Source organism: Scaptodrosophila lebanonensis, unplaced genomic scaffold (genome assembly GCF_003285725.1).
Source record: "Scaptodrosophila lebanonensis strain 11010-0011.00,11010-0021.00 unplaced genomic scaffold, SlebRS2 tig00000184-arrow-arrow-pilon, whole genome shotgun sequence".
Taxonomy (NCBI): domain Eukaryota; kingdom Metazoa; phylum Arthropoda; class Insecta; order Diptera; family Drosophilidae; genus Scaptodrosophila; species Scaptodrosophila lebanonensis.
In genome coordinates, this window is record NW_022060606.1 from 23,833 (window position 1) to 39,527 (window position 15,695).

General features: G+C 38.3%; 1 protein-coding gene across 1 annotated transcript in view; it reads left to right on the forward strand.

Moving 5' to 3' along the window:
* The first annotated feature begins 392 nt into the window (after window positions 1-392).
* Window positions 393-15,695, forward strand: part of LOC115629975 — a 153,755-nt gene continuing 138,452 nt past the window's right edge. The window contains exon 1 of the mRNA XM_030526597.1: window positions 393-459. The gene's annotated coding sequence lies outside the window, so the exon portion shown is untranslated. The remainder of the gene's footprint in view (window positions 460-15,695) is intronic.

Here is a 15,695-nt window from a genome sequence, read left to right on the forward strand (position 1 = left end):
TTTTTGAAGTTTTTCTTGGGGCCTCAAATATGGGTTTTCCTGTAAAAAAAAATGTTGGGGCACAAAAGGAAACCTGAATCCAGATTCCCCTGAGCCCTAGGCAGGTCAAGTCTGTTTTTATACTCTGTACATAAAATGTACAACAGTATATTAGGTTTGCGGGAGCTGAAAATGTAACAGGCAGAAAGAGGCGTCGCAGACCCCACAAAGTGTATATATTCTTGATCAGCATGACGAGACGAGTCGATCTAGCCCTGTCTGTCTGTCCGTCTGTCCGTATGAACACCTGGATCTCAGAGACTATAAGAGATAGAGACACCAAATTTTCCACAAAGATGCGTTATGTGTGTATTCTATACGAGTTTGTTTTATTTTTTTGATTTTCCCCCCCACTGTAGGCACCCCTGGGATGAATTGGGTCTCATTAACGAGGACGGAGGCGTTCCAGAAATGCATTAGGTAGGTACCCTCCAAGTTATTCTTGGGGTCCTTCCAGCTTACAGTTCATCTGAATTCATTAAGTATGATGATGCCATCAAGTATGATATGCCATGATGCCATATTCTATTTTTGGAATATGATCCGAGTTACTAAAGTTACATACTGCTTTCTTACCTCTAATTATATTAGGGATACAATCGATTTTACTAATACGTCAGTAAAAGAATTATATGTGACAAACTATTTTTGCTGTATTCTGCGTATTAGGTAACGGCACTTTATTTTTGAGAATGCAGTCTGTTTTGTTTATCTCTTCTTATGTATACACAACTATCATTTCCTTGTTCTCTGCATATTTGGCTTACCGTTAGCTGAAAAAGTACGCACCCCTTTGGCATTTGGTTATAAATATTTATATGTGTCCTTTACAATTCGCTCGCTGCTCCGCTTCGTTAATTGGTTTTAAAAGGTTTAATTACAAGAATTTTATTCTCAATTTAAACGTGAGTATACATATATGTTATAAAATGCATTTCTTTAATTGTTGGTGTATTAGACTGAATAGCCTTTCGGAGTATGAGCAAGGATTAATCATTGGAATGCATGAAAGCGGTTCCAAAAATGTTGAAATTGCTAAAAAAAACAAGTAAAAAAGCTAAAGTCGGGTGTCCCGACTTTGAAATACTCTGTACATATGTTTACAATAATTATAGAAAATAAAAAAAAAAATAAAAAAAAATTGGATCGATTTTACCTCTCTCGGTATTCGAACTCACGTAAAGGGTGTATAATTGCACATTTACATAGCAATTGCATCTGTGTGAGTGTATGTATGCCTATGCGCATCTATTCGTGTCTGTGTAAGCATTTTCGCAGTCAACCAAACAGCAACATCAACAACAGCCGCGGGCAGCGCTTGAGCAGCGCTGCAGCAGCAAATATATTTATGGCTATAACTTCTTGGTAAATCGGTCTATCATAGTGAAACTTGGCATACGGACACATAATTACTAACTGGGGGTATTTGCAAAATTTTTCCAAAATATACATTTTCTGCGTATTCACATAAGGCATCTGGGACTAAAATTTGGTGTTCCTAGGTCTTATAGTCTCCGAGATATAGGCGATTATACGAATGGAAAATCGGGAAAACCCCCATAGGGGGGAAGTGGGGGGGAAAATCAAAAAAATAAAACAAACTCGTATAGAATACACACATAACGCATCTTCGTGCAAAATTTGGTGTCTCTATCTATCTATCTCTTATAGTCTCTGAGATCCAGGTGTTCATACGGACGGACAGACGGACAGACAGACAGACAGGGCTAGATCGACTCGGCTTGTCATGCTGATCAAGAATATATATACTTTGTGGGGTCTACCAAGCCTCCTTCTGTGTGTTCCATGTGCACTCGCACACAACTAATATACCCTTGTACCCTTTGGGTACAGGGTATAATAAGCTAAAGTCAGGTGTCCCGACTTTGAAATACTCTGTACATATGCTTACAATAATTATAGAAAATAAAAAAAATTAAGAAAATAAAAAAAAAATTTGATCGATTTTACCTCTCTCGGTATTTGAACTCACGTAAAGGGTGTATAATTGCAAATTTACATAGCAATTGCGTCTGTGTGAGTGTATGTATGCCTATGCGCATCTATTCGTTTCGGTGTAAGCATTTTCGCAGTCAACCAAACAGCAACATCAACAACAGCCGCGGGCAGCGCTTGGGCAGCTCTGCAGCAGCGCTGGAGCAGCAAATATATTTATGGCTATAACTTCTTGGTAAATCGGTCTATCATAGTGAAACTTGGCATACGGACACATAATTACTAACTGGGGGTATTTGCAAAATTTTAGGTCGAAATTCCAAGAATTACGGGAGTTAGAGAAAATCGCATTTGATTGGGAGAGGGGGGAGGGAGGGAAATCCCAAAATATACATTTTCTGCGTATTCACACAAGGCACCTTGGACTAAAATTTGGTGTTCCTAGGTCTTATGGTCTCCGAGATATAGGCGATTATACGAATGGAAAATCGGGAAAACCGCCATAGGGGGGAAGTGGGGGGAAAAAAAAATAAAACAAACTCGGATAGAATACACACATAACGCATCTTTGCGCAAAATTTGGTGTCTCTATCTATCTATCTCTTATAGTCTCTGAGATCCAGGTGTTCATACGGACGGACGGACAGACAGACAGGGCTAGATCGACTCGTCTCGTCATGCTGATCAAGAATATATATACTTTGTGGGGTCTGCCACGCCTCCTTCTGCCTGTTACATTTTTCAGCTCCCGCAAACCTAATATACTCTTGTACATTTCATGTACAGAGTATAAAAAAACCATTTCGATATTTTGTGGATATAAAAAAGATTGGACTCTTTCCTTTGTAGCAAAACGCAGCCCATACCAGTTAGTTATTATGTGTCCGTATGCCAAATTTCATTATGATAGACCGATTTAACAAGAAGTTATAGCCATAAATATATTTGCTGATGCAGCGCTGCTCAAGCGCTGCCCGCGGCTGTTGTTGATGTTGCTGTTTGGTTGACTGCGAAAATGCTTACACAGACACGAATTGATGCGCATAGGCATACATACACTCACACAGACGCAATTGCTATGTAAATGTGCAATTATACACCCTTTACGTGAGTTCAAATACCGAGAGAGGTAAAATCGATCAAATTTTTTTTTTATTTTCTTAATTTTTTTTATTTTCTATAATTATTGTAAGCATATGTACAGAGTATTTCAAAGTCGGGACACCCGACTTTAGCTTTTTTACTTGTTTTCATATTCACGTAGAGAAAGATAGCCGCAAATATACTTCGTTTGTTACACACAATGGCCAAAGTTCTATTCGGTTTGTCAAATTCTTCAAGTGTTTTCCAACGTCATATCAATGCTATATTCCGAGATTTAGCTAGAAAAGGAATAGCATTACCACACATCGATGACGTTATTATCCCTGCAAAAAATGAAGACGAAGCGGTATCAAACCTAACAGAAGTCAATCAACGTTGTTCAGAATATGGACTCATGATTAACCTAAAGAAATACCAGTTTTTAAAGTCAAAGATTGAATTTTTGGGACATGTCATCGAGAACCAAAAAATAAATCCATCTCCTGAAAAGACTAAGGCCGTAACGAACTTTATGATACCATGTAATTTGAAGCAGCTACAATCATTTTTGGGTCTAGTTGGGTATTTCCGAAAATTAATTCCCAATTTTGCTACGATCGCTAAACCACTAACAGATTTAACTAAACAAGACGTAATATTCAAAATCGAAGAAAATGCTCTGTTCGCAATCCAAAAGTTGAAGAAAATAATAACCGAAAAATCAGTTTTAAAGATTTTTCATCAACAGCATGAGATAGAGCTTCACACCGACGCATCAATTGAAGGGTATGGCGCAGTCCTCCTACAAAAGTCACCCGATGACGGCTATCTACATTCGGTTTACTACATGAGTAAGAAGACTACAGACGTCGATAAAAAATTGTCTAGCTACAATTTAGACATTTTGGCTGTTATTGTGACCTTGAACAAGTTTCGAGTATATCTTCTGGGAATGCATCTCAAACTGGTGACTATTGTAATGCTTTCGCCAAGAAAAAAAAAGGAACCTATTGCCGACAAGAGTTGCCCGATGGACTCTACTTCTCGAGGAATTCGATTATGATGTGGAACACAGATCAGGCACACGCATACGTCACGCCGATGGCCTAAGCAGATATCGCAACTTAAATGTGTCCAATTAAACGATGACGAGCTAAAAGCCATTATTGGTATCCTCAAAAAAAAAGACGACACACAACAATTACTTCATGAAATCTGGACTTTTACATAAGTTGGTAGATTCCCTTAGGAATGCAACACGAAATTATCAAACAAGCACACGAGAGAGGACACTTTTCTGTCAAAAAGACAAAAGAAATACTGGCAAAAGAATTCTATATTCCATGAGTCGACGAAACGCAAGCAAGGAAAAAAGGAAGGTGAACTTCATCCTCTTTCAAAAGATGAAGAACCGCTCATGACTTACCATATTGATTTTTTGAGACCACTCGAATCCACACACAAGCAGTATAAGCATATATTTGCAGTCATCGTTTTACTAAGTTTTGCTGGTTGTATCCGACCAAAAGAACGTCTGCCAAAGAGGTAACAACACGTCTATATGCTCAAAGTATGATCTTCGGAAGTCCATTGCAAATCATTTCTTATCGAGGCTCTGCATTTATGTCTGACGAATTTAAGCAGTACTGTGAAGGCGAAAATATACGATATACGAATATATAAATAAACGATCAATTCTACATTCTGCAGAAGCACTCCAAAGACGCCATTCGAATTGCTTATCGGTAGAAAGATGCGCACAAAGTCCGATTTGAACATTCAACAAATGATACAAGACGAGATGATCCAAATGTTTAACGATGGTCGAGACGAGCTTCGTAAGAAGGCCAAGGAACAGATTTTAAAGACTTACAACTTACGACGCCAACCTGCTAAGTTGGTGGTAGACTAAAGTTAAAGCCAAAGTACTTGGGTCCATACCAGATCACAAAAGTAAAGAGCAAAGACAAAGTCCAAGACAAACAAGTACTTGTGCCGAGTACATAAAACCCTGGACTTCGATCCAATATGACAACGACGATGACTTGGCAGCATTCGGGGCGAATGCTGTGTAGGATGGCTAATATGTGGGAATGGGTCTGGAAACGTAGTGCCAACAGCCCACCAAATTCACCACATTCATGAAGAATAGATGAAGTCGAACGATGAGAGGAGTCGAAAAGAAGATGTGAAACAAGACGGTTGCATATAAAAGACGAAACGACGCTGTTATGTTAATAATAATTCAATTAAACATTTTCTTGTACTACAAATTCAAAATTATATTCACTAAAACTATTAAAACATATTAAATTGGAGCCTTGGATCCTTTATTTCCATTAAAAGTAGCCCAGGTCCCACACATATAATTATTTATAATGAAGAAAAAGTTTTGTATGTATTGAAATACGATTTCTTTAACTTTTTTCTTAATTTTTATTTTCCATTACTATCAGCAATAAAACTGCAAACCTAAAATTTTTTTACTTGCGCGAGTACTCTTTTCAACTTACAAAAATATAAGATACGTATAATTATTTTACTGAGGTATTGACAATTTCATTTCTGTTGCATAGGTCTGCCGACCCGTCTACTTCCTTGGTGGTTCCAGTCTAGCGCCATCCTCACAATGCTGTGTGGGTCTTTTCACAGTCCGTGGAAACTTTTTCTTCCTTACCAGGAGGTGGATTGAAGACTCAACAGTCATGCACCACAGGTCTGTGTTTGATATTCTGTTAGGCCAGAATATCCTGCATATGATTCTGAGGCATTTGTTTATAAATGCCAGCGGCTGTTGGACCATTCTTTGTGTGGTCAGCTACGTCTCGCTTCCATACAGCAATGTGGATGTGACACAGGCATTAAAGATACGCTGTCTGGCTTTTCTGCTTAACTGTCCAATTCTCCAAAAGCGATACAGTCTTTTCAATGCTGATCGTGCTTTGGTAAGACGGCTCGATACAGCTTCGTTCACGCCACCATTGTTGGAGATAATGGTGTCGAGGTATGGGAAGTTATCGACAAACTCGATTGGGTTCCTAAATATGTGCATGTTTTCTTGGCTGGCGTGATTGAAGCGCATCGCTTTGTCACGAGGTCATTAGTTTTGGATGGGATACCACAGAGTCTGTGAGAAACCAGACAGATAACGTCCGCATAGTCCAAGTCTTCAAGATGTGCGTTGAAGCTCCACGTGGTGCTATTGCAGCCTTGCTTGGCGAAGTGTGTTTGCCTCGTCTACGCGACTCCTGTGTGGTCTGAATCCTGCCTGTTCATCACGTATTGATGAAAAAAAAAGTCACCCATGAGAATAGTGAAGTCACCTCGGTGTATTTCCGTGAGAGTTGTTCTGAGAGCAGCGTAGAAGTTGTCTTTAATGTCGACACTGGCGTCTTTTGTCGGGGCATAGCATGGCACGATGATGATGTGGCTAGCTTTGCATCTTAACCGGGCCTTAATGAGTCTAGCAGATACGGGAACCCAGAAGAGTAGTGTCTTCTTCAACTTCCTGGCCACGAAGATTCCTACCACGTATTTGCTACCGTCACTATTGCCACTATGCAGAACTACGTTGCCGTTTGATGTTGTTGTTGTCCCATTGCCACTCCATCTCATCTCACCGATCCCCGCTATTGCTATATGTAGCTTGTCCATTTCTCCTTGAAATTGTGGTAGCCTGGATGGTTCCTTTAGAGTTGTAACGTTCCATTTTCCAATTCTTGTCCGTTTTGAAATGTCTATGGTCGTCATCGAAGTGGAGCCGTTTGGATTTATTTGTCTTCTTGTATTAGTTTCGATAATCAGTGTGGTTGTCAACGGTGATTGTCCAGGTGCGACTTATACCAGTGGTGGGGCTGCCACCTGTCGCCGTCGGGGAGAAGCATGGGGGAGTTACTATTGGTGCTGTCCAGATAGCGTGGATGGATTTGTTTTGGTAGTTAAATACCACGACCAATATTTTATTTACTTTCATTTTTATTTTATTTTATTTAGTACATCAACAATAATTCTGTCGATTATATGATGATGTAACTTAATATAAGAGTTTAAACTCAACTTAAAAGATAATAAAGCCCAACACAAAGCTGTACAATAACGTCTTTTAATGCCTCTGACACGTTGGGGGAATTTTATTTGCCAGTTGGTCAGCTATGCCTCGATTCACAGCCATATGCGGTCAGAGACATTAAAGACCTAAAAAACTATACAAAAAGTAAGTAGAGGAGGAAAATTCTATTTAAGAACTAATTAGAAAAAGTAAGAGTAGAAAGAGAAAGAGGAAAGGAGAAAAAGAAAGAAGGAAATAGAGATAGAGAGACAGGAAAAGAGAAAGTTGGAAAGAGAGAGACGAAAAGAGAAAGAGAGAAATCTCCAACCTAAAATTTAAATGCCAGTCCGGCAAGCTATGCCCCAACTCACAGCAGTAAGTGGTCAGAGATTTCCCCGAAGATAATTATAAAGAATAATTTTGATAGAACAGAGAGAGAGAGAGAGTCCTGTCGAAAGTAAATGTAAAATATCATTATAATGGCTGCACATGACCCGAAAACGATTGTGCAAAGCGTAATCAGTTGTGCATCTTGCCAATATGAACGGCAAATAATTCCTTGTTGGCCTACAAGGAACTGAAAAATTAAGGCGACCTAATTTCCTATTTATTACTTATTATAAAGGAAAGATTATAAGCATCAGTCTACTAGAGTACGATGACACGCAGAGATTGCGATCCCAGCTTAAACCACGTAGAACAAAAGAAGGAATTGCTTCTGAACAGACTCAATACTTTCCTGATGCTTTCTATACTGCGGAGACCAAACACATGAGCAGTATTCAAGCACAGGGCGTACTAGACTTTGGACCAACGTTTAATGAATCCAAGTAATCCCTTGGCCTTATTGACAATACTGAATATGTGAAGGTTAAAGTTCAATTTGGAATCAAAAAGAACCCCAAGGTCTTCAACAGTCGAACATGCAAAGTTCGGTGAAATGTCATGAACTTACATTTAGAGCAATTGAGGTGCAAGTGGTTAGCTAAGCACCAGTTCAGATCCTCCTGCAGGCCATGAAAATGAGAAGGGTCTTTGGAAGTCAGAATAAGTTTCACATCATCAGCATACATAAGAATATGAGAGTGTGAAAAGGTAGCGGGGAGGTCCTTAATAAATAATACCTTGAGGCACACCTGATGATGCAAACACAGGTTTAGAAATGTGCGACCTAAGCAAGATCCGTTGGGATTTGTCTTTTAAATAAGACGAAATCCAACACAAGAAAAGCGGAGGGAAATCCAATACGACTTAGCTTAAAGAGCAGAAGATCATGGTTCACAGAGTCAAATGCTTTACTGAAGTCAGTGTAAGCGACATCAGTCTGCATTTTTAGAGTAAATGCTTCATTTACCAAGGAAGTAAATTCCAGCAAATTGGTCGTACTAGACTGTCTCTTTATGAAACCATGTTGAGCCGGAGATATGACAGATTTACAGAGGTGCTGATAGTGCTGCAAACTATTTTTTCAAATAATTTCGGTATGGCAGACAACTTTGCAATTCCTTTGTAGTTTAAAATATCAGACTTACCACACTTTTTATGAAGATGAATAATAAAAGATTCTCTCCAAATAGTTGGAAAGATTGAGGAACCAAGCGACAGATTAAAGATTTTAAGTAATGGCTGTAAAAGGTAACTGGAACACTCCTTGAGAACACAGCTAGGAATGTTGTCTGCTCCAGGACAGTATGAAGATTTTAATGATTTGATAGCAGAAAGTAGACAGCTATCAGTAATTATGGGAGCGTAAATAGTGTGGGAAGATGATATGCTATAAGGATAGGAGGAACTGTAGAATTAAGTGTAGGAATAAAGGTGTGACTTGAAAATTATAGGGAGATTTCTAAAGTAGGGTGGTAAGTATCTTCAGGCACTGACAGGAGTGAAGACCTAGAGACTATTGCGCTACAAGGGTCAGTGACATAGACGAGATCAAGCATTCCACTTAGGTGATTAGGTGTTGAATTAATTTGAAACAAAGAAAGGTCCAACAGGCAATCCAAAAATTCATGCTCTGCTGAGGGCACCAAAGAATTGGACTCATTGAAAAATGACCATACTATGTTAGGCAAATTAAAATCACCTAGCACAACAAACGCATCTCTGTCCCGGATATGAGTGGAAATTGCTTTAATACCAGTTATACAAGTATGTTGCAAGAAACATACATGAATATCGGAAGAGGGAGGTATATACGAGCAAGTGTACCTTATCAGCAACAAATTCAAAAGAAAAACTACTCAGAAATAAATTCCCGAGCTTGGACAAAAGACTCCTAACATTCTGATACAGAATATTAAGCGAAAAAGGTCGCGAGTTTATTTTTTTGAAGCCAAACTTGACGTTGGTTTCGAAGAAAGAGTACTAGACTGTAAACCAACAGACACTGACGAAACTCGTTTTTTCTGCCTAAACTCATGAACAATCATATGTGGAGGCCAACATTTTGGATCACATATAATTGTAAAAGTCTCAGGCGGAACACTTATTTTAAACGAGGCTATTTCACGGGGCTCAGAAAAACTGAACTTCGAAATAGATACACTAGCCGTCGATTTACTGGCAATATAGGCTGCTATAGATTCACAAGTGGTATCGAAAGATAATCTTGATACAAAAACTTGTCTTCTGGGGGCTATAACAGTAAGAGTCGGGGCTGAGGCAGAGCAGCAACCTACGCACTTTCTGCAGCTCGTGATGAGACTGCACATGCAATATGCATAAAATTCTCGCACAACCAACAGTTAACAACCCGAAGTTGATCAGAATCAATTGCATCTTTAACTGTGCAAGACTTGTTGCAGCAAAACATTGTGGGCGGAATAAATACAAGGATGAATGACCTCAATAAGGTAGGAAGGATAGCGCCAAGCTTAAGAAGAATGCTGTAAGCAAAAATTGAGCAAAACAACTGAGCGGCACTGAGATGAGCTTTTAGGTACTTCGACAAACAGCAAACACAAACAACAACAAGAAGGCTGAGTGAGAGCAAAGTGCACAATGAGAGGGCAAAAAGCAAAATTCAAAATAATTGCAAAAACAAAATGCAGTGCACTAACGCCGAAACTATAAAATTATAAAATAAATACCTGTTAAATGCACAACCACTAAACTAAGCACAATACGGGCCAAATAGATATTAACTCCACACAGTAAAACAATAATTTCAAATTAAAAGCTTCTTTAAAGGCAAAATAATAATAATAATAATAAAAAACACAGAGCTTAAGAAAACACGTCTTTCACTGACAAAAACTCTCTCTCTATCATACCCAACTATTTATTTTTTGAATCTTGGGGTAACGTTCAAACCTAACCTTGTATTCCCTTTTTCAAAAATTTCTTGTCCATTTTTATAGTGTTTGATTTCGCTCCGGTCTTTATTATGGTTTTCTAAATTGGTTTCCTGTTTCTACATTATTTTGTTTATGACATCTTGTCTTCTTTGTTCCGGATCAGTATTTATGTTTCCTCCGAAGAATACATCTAATGGCCTTTTGTTTGTCACAGAATATATTGAGTTGTTGTACTCATAAATTGCTCTGTCTAATAACTCTTCGAATGTCCGGTGTTCTTGTTTTGTTTTAATACATCTCATTATTTCTGAAAGAGTAGAGTGGAATCTTTCAACTTGCCCGTTGACAACAGTCTTGTCAGGCCTTGAAAATTTTGATATTTAAGTGATATCGAAAAATTAAAGTTATTGACTCAGAATTAAGCAATATTTCATGTAGGGGTCGTGAAGGGGTTTCTACATATCTGCTATTGCTTTTGTTTTTATAATTCTTCCTTGAGCGAGTTTTGAGAATTTATCAGTTGCATTTGTACGGGATACTGAGGGATAGAGTTTCTTTTAACTCTTGGTGTCTATCGTATTTCTGCTCTTCACAGACTCGACATTCTTTAACAAGTGTTATATTTTGTTACCCATTTTGAGGAAATATAATTTTTCGAGTAACTGAAGTTTATTTTCCTGAGCGCTTCGATGAGCCCTGTTGTGGATCTTGATGAAAAATAGAGAATTATATGACCGAAAACAAAAGACATAGATTTATCAATAGCACAAAAGGTTTTATTAAAGAACGATACAGGGCATAAGCTAGATTCTAAATACACAAGACCTTACAATATAGGGATGCTCCCTACTTGTAGAAGACAGAAACAACATTATAATTTCATCATGATAGACCGATTAATCAAGAAGCTATAGTCATAAATATATTTGCTGCCCAAGCGCTGCCCGCAGCTGTTGTTGATGCTGGTGCCTTTTTTGACTGCAAACATGCTCATACAGACACGAATAGACGCGCATAAACATACATACACACTGTTAGACGCAATTGCTATGTAAATGTGCAATTATACACCTTTTAAGTGAGTTCGAATACCGCCAGAGATAAAATCGATCAAAATTTGTGGTTTAATTTTCTTAATTTTTTTAATTTCTATAATTATTGTAAACATATGTACAGAGTATTTCAAGGCCGGGACACCCGACCATAGCATTTTTACTTGTTTTTTTTAAATGTATTTTTTTTTTAATTTTCCTTTTTTTGTGGAGAGTACAGGCTATTTTACTGTCGGGCTTGCTCGACTGTAGCGTTCTCTCTTGTTCTTCCATAGTTTTGAAATGTGGTGGGAATAATCCGCGAAATTTTTAATGAATCTACCATAATAATTGCAGAAGGCAACAAATCGTCTGGCGCTATCTGCGTCTGTGGAAAGTGGGTATTTCTCTATGACACTGTATTTTTTGTCATATGGCAGAATATCTTGGTTAGTGCATTTGTGACTAGAAAAGTTACCTCATGCATGAAAAAGGTGCACTTATCCGGGTGTAGCTATAAATGGTTCTTTCTACACAGCTTAAATACATCGATTAGGTTATTAAGCATATGGGTTTCGGGACATCCGATGACTATTAGATCGTCCATGTAAAGGAACGCTTGAGTTGGTTTCAACCCTGTTAATGCTAATGTCATCATTCGTTGGAATGAGTTTGGGGATATTTTTAAACCAAAAGTTAATCGCGTGAAGCGATAAGAGCCATTCCTCGTTGAAAATGAATTTCAATTTCGTATTCCTATTTCAACTCTTTCTGGTGAAATCCAGACATTCAGTCCAAAATACCTTGCTCTGCGAAGTTGATCCAAAATGTCATCTATTCTTGGCAGTGGGAATTTATCTGCTAATAATTTTTTAATAATTTGGCTATAATCAACAACCAATCGTCACCTTTTCTTTTCAGAGTCTGGTAGTGATTTCTTGGCAATGGGCTGTTGTATTCTAAAATTGAAGGATACTACTGGTAGTAGTAGGTAGCTTTATTATACCCTGTACCCAAAGGGTACAAGGGTATATTAGTTTTGTGCGAGTGCACATGGAACACACAGAAGGAGGCTTGGTAGACCCCACAAAGTATATATACTCTTGATCAGCATGACAAGCCGAGTCGATATAGCCATGTCCGTCTGTCTGTCTGTCCGTCTGTCTGTCCGTCTGTCTGTCCGTCTGTCTGTCTGTATGAACGCAAGGATCTCAGAAAGTATAAGAGCTAGAATAACCAAACTTGGTATACAGATTCTCCTGAGACCGAGAAAGGACGAGTTTGATCATTTTTCCCGATGCACCCCCCCACTCCCCCCCTATTCACGATTTTCTATAGCTCCCGTAATTCTTGGAATTTTGAACTAAAATTTGATAGACACATCCAGTTACTGATTATATATCCGTATACCAAGTTTCATTATGATAGAATGATCGAAAAAAAAGTTATAGCCATTTAACCAGGCCCAATGCACATATACATACATATGTACAAGTACACAAACACGCATAGGCACGATTCTGATGTAAATGTATGTATGCATGCATGGAATATTTTATATTTAATGTAGTTAATTAATTAAATTAATTTAGTTAATTAATTTAATTAAATTAATTAATTAATTTAATTACTTTTTTGTGGGGTGGTACAGGGTATTTAAGAGTTGAGCCTGCTCGACTTTAGCATTCCTTTCTTGTTTTTATATTCACATTTATTAGGTTAACAACACATTTCTTAATTGTATAGTTAGGCTAAAAAATAAAGCTATATTTCAAAATTAATCGACTTGGTTAAAAAACCGTCTGTCGATCACCGACAAATTACCCTAAACTTCATTGGTTACACCTGGCTTTCCGGGTCTTCCCCAGATACCAGATCGTTGGCCGTGAAGTTCGGATAAGAAGTTGGTGTTACTGCAATAATAAATTTACAATTAATTTACCGCTGTCAGTCATTGTTTTTATTTTATTATTATTATTAGTTATTTTTATGTTATATATTGAAATCTAACCTCGCTCAGAATTGGGCAGGTGCCGATGAAGTGACCTTTTCTGTGGCTTCGAGATTGCACAGGTCACATATCCCGTTTGAAATGTGGGGCGAATAATTTAATGGCAACGTTTCGGTGCGAGCTTTAAAAATTAGGAATATTTCCGCGATACTGTATTTATCGTTGAAATAGTTTGTCTCCCCGAGATTTTTATACCCTGTACCCAAAGGGTACAAGGGTATATTAGTTTTGTGCGAGTGCACATGGAACACACAGAAGGAGGCTTGGTAGACCCCACAAAGTATATATATTCTTGATCAGCATGACAAGCCGAGTCGATATAGCCATGTCCGTCTGTCCGTCTGTCCGTCTGTCTGTCCGTCTGTCTGTCCGTCTGTCTGTCCGTCTGTCTGTCTGTATGAACGCAAGGATCTCCGAAAATATAAGAGCTAGAATAACCAAACTTGGTATACAGATTCTCCTGAGACCGAGAAAGGACGAGTTTGTTAATTTTTTCTGATCCACCCCCCCACTCCCCCCCTATTAACGATTTTCTATAACTCCCGTAATTCTTAGAATTTTGAAATAAAATTTGGTAGTCACATTTGGTTAGTAATTATATATCCATATACCAAGTTGCATTATGATAGAATGATCGGAAAGTTATAGCCATATAACCAGGCCCAATGCACACATACATACATATGTACAAGTACACAAACACGCATAAGGCACGATTCTGATGTAAATGTAAATGTATGTATGCATGCATGGAATATTTTATATTTAATTAGTTAATATTTAGTTAATTAATTAAATTAATTTAGTTAATTAATTTAATTAAATTAATTAATTAATTTAATTACTTTTTTGTGGGGTGGTACAGGGTATTTAAGAGTTGAGCCTGCTCGACTTTAGCATTCCTTTCTTGTTATTTAATTCTCTGTAAATTGAACGGGTGTCACTTTGGCACGCTTGGAGAACAAACTTATTCCTAGTAGCAATATTGATACTCTTTAATATTTCGCATTGTGCTGAGGCCCAAGTGCTAGTGTCGGAAATATCCAATCCAACGACATATTCCCTGGCCAGGCTCAGCCAGGATTGAAAAAACTGACTTGAGTCTCTCTGCAGGAACTTTGTTATTAAGTTCGGCAGCCTTGTATCTGGCATAAGCATGGTTTTTTGTATGTATGAGAAGTGTGCATACATTGCTTCAGAGTATAATATCGATAGTCCTGTTTCAATGTGGATTGCATAATTTGGGGTGTACTTCGGTAACCTAAATATTTTCTTTATAAAGAAACGCTGCAGTTTTTCGACTTCTTCATAGTACTGGTGTCCCCATATTTGTGCTGCAAAAAGCATAATGGACCGCACCGTAGCTCTAAATAATTTGAACTTTATACTTGGTAGTATTTCTCGTTTAGCAAGGAATGACTGCCAGGCTGTTTAAGGCTTTTATGGAGTCCGAGAGTTTTAATTTAAGGTGCGCAGAGAAGTTTAGATTTTGAGTTACCGTTACTCCTAGATATTTAAACTCTTTAACTATCTCTAACATCTCCCCATTTAAGTTCCAACTTTCGTTCACTGGACGACCTCTTCCATCTCGGATAACCATCACCTTTGTTTTTTCCGTATTAACTTGAGAGTAGGGGGCTCAGTAAGCACCCTTGTTTTACGCCAATGTTGTTGAAAAACAGTAGCGAGAGTAGCGGCCATAGTACGTTGCATTATGTCCATAAGCGCTTGCACATTCATTCCTCCAATCGAATTCTCCATTTTTGCAGCTTGCTTATTGCTATCAGGAGTGCGCGAGTTCGCTTATTTGTTGGCGTTGCGCAGTTTTGTTCAATAGGAGACCGTTTAATTGGCATTTTAAATATAGCAGGTGCACAAAAGTATGCTGCTTTTTTATCCTGTGGACGCCCCCTGTTTAGAGCTTTAAACCAAAAGTGGATGCGACTCACTGTGATTGAGATCAGCTTTTCTGTAGCCCGGTGAAATCTTTTTTTTTATTTGCTGCTTCGCGCAAGTCCGGTTGAGTGAAAAAATTTTTCCGATTTTCGCGGCTTTCTCCACTTTCGCTCGCTATTATGAGTGAAAGACAAAACACGGCACCCAGGGTTTGCAAAATAAATTTACCGCCAAGAACGTCTGTTGCAGGTCATTTCTGCACGCTCCAGTTGCAGCATGTACCGTCGCCAGAACAGCTACAGCTGACAATTTGTATAAATTTGATGGAACCT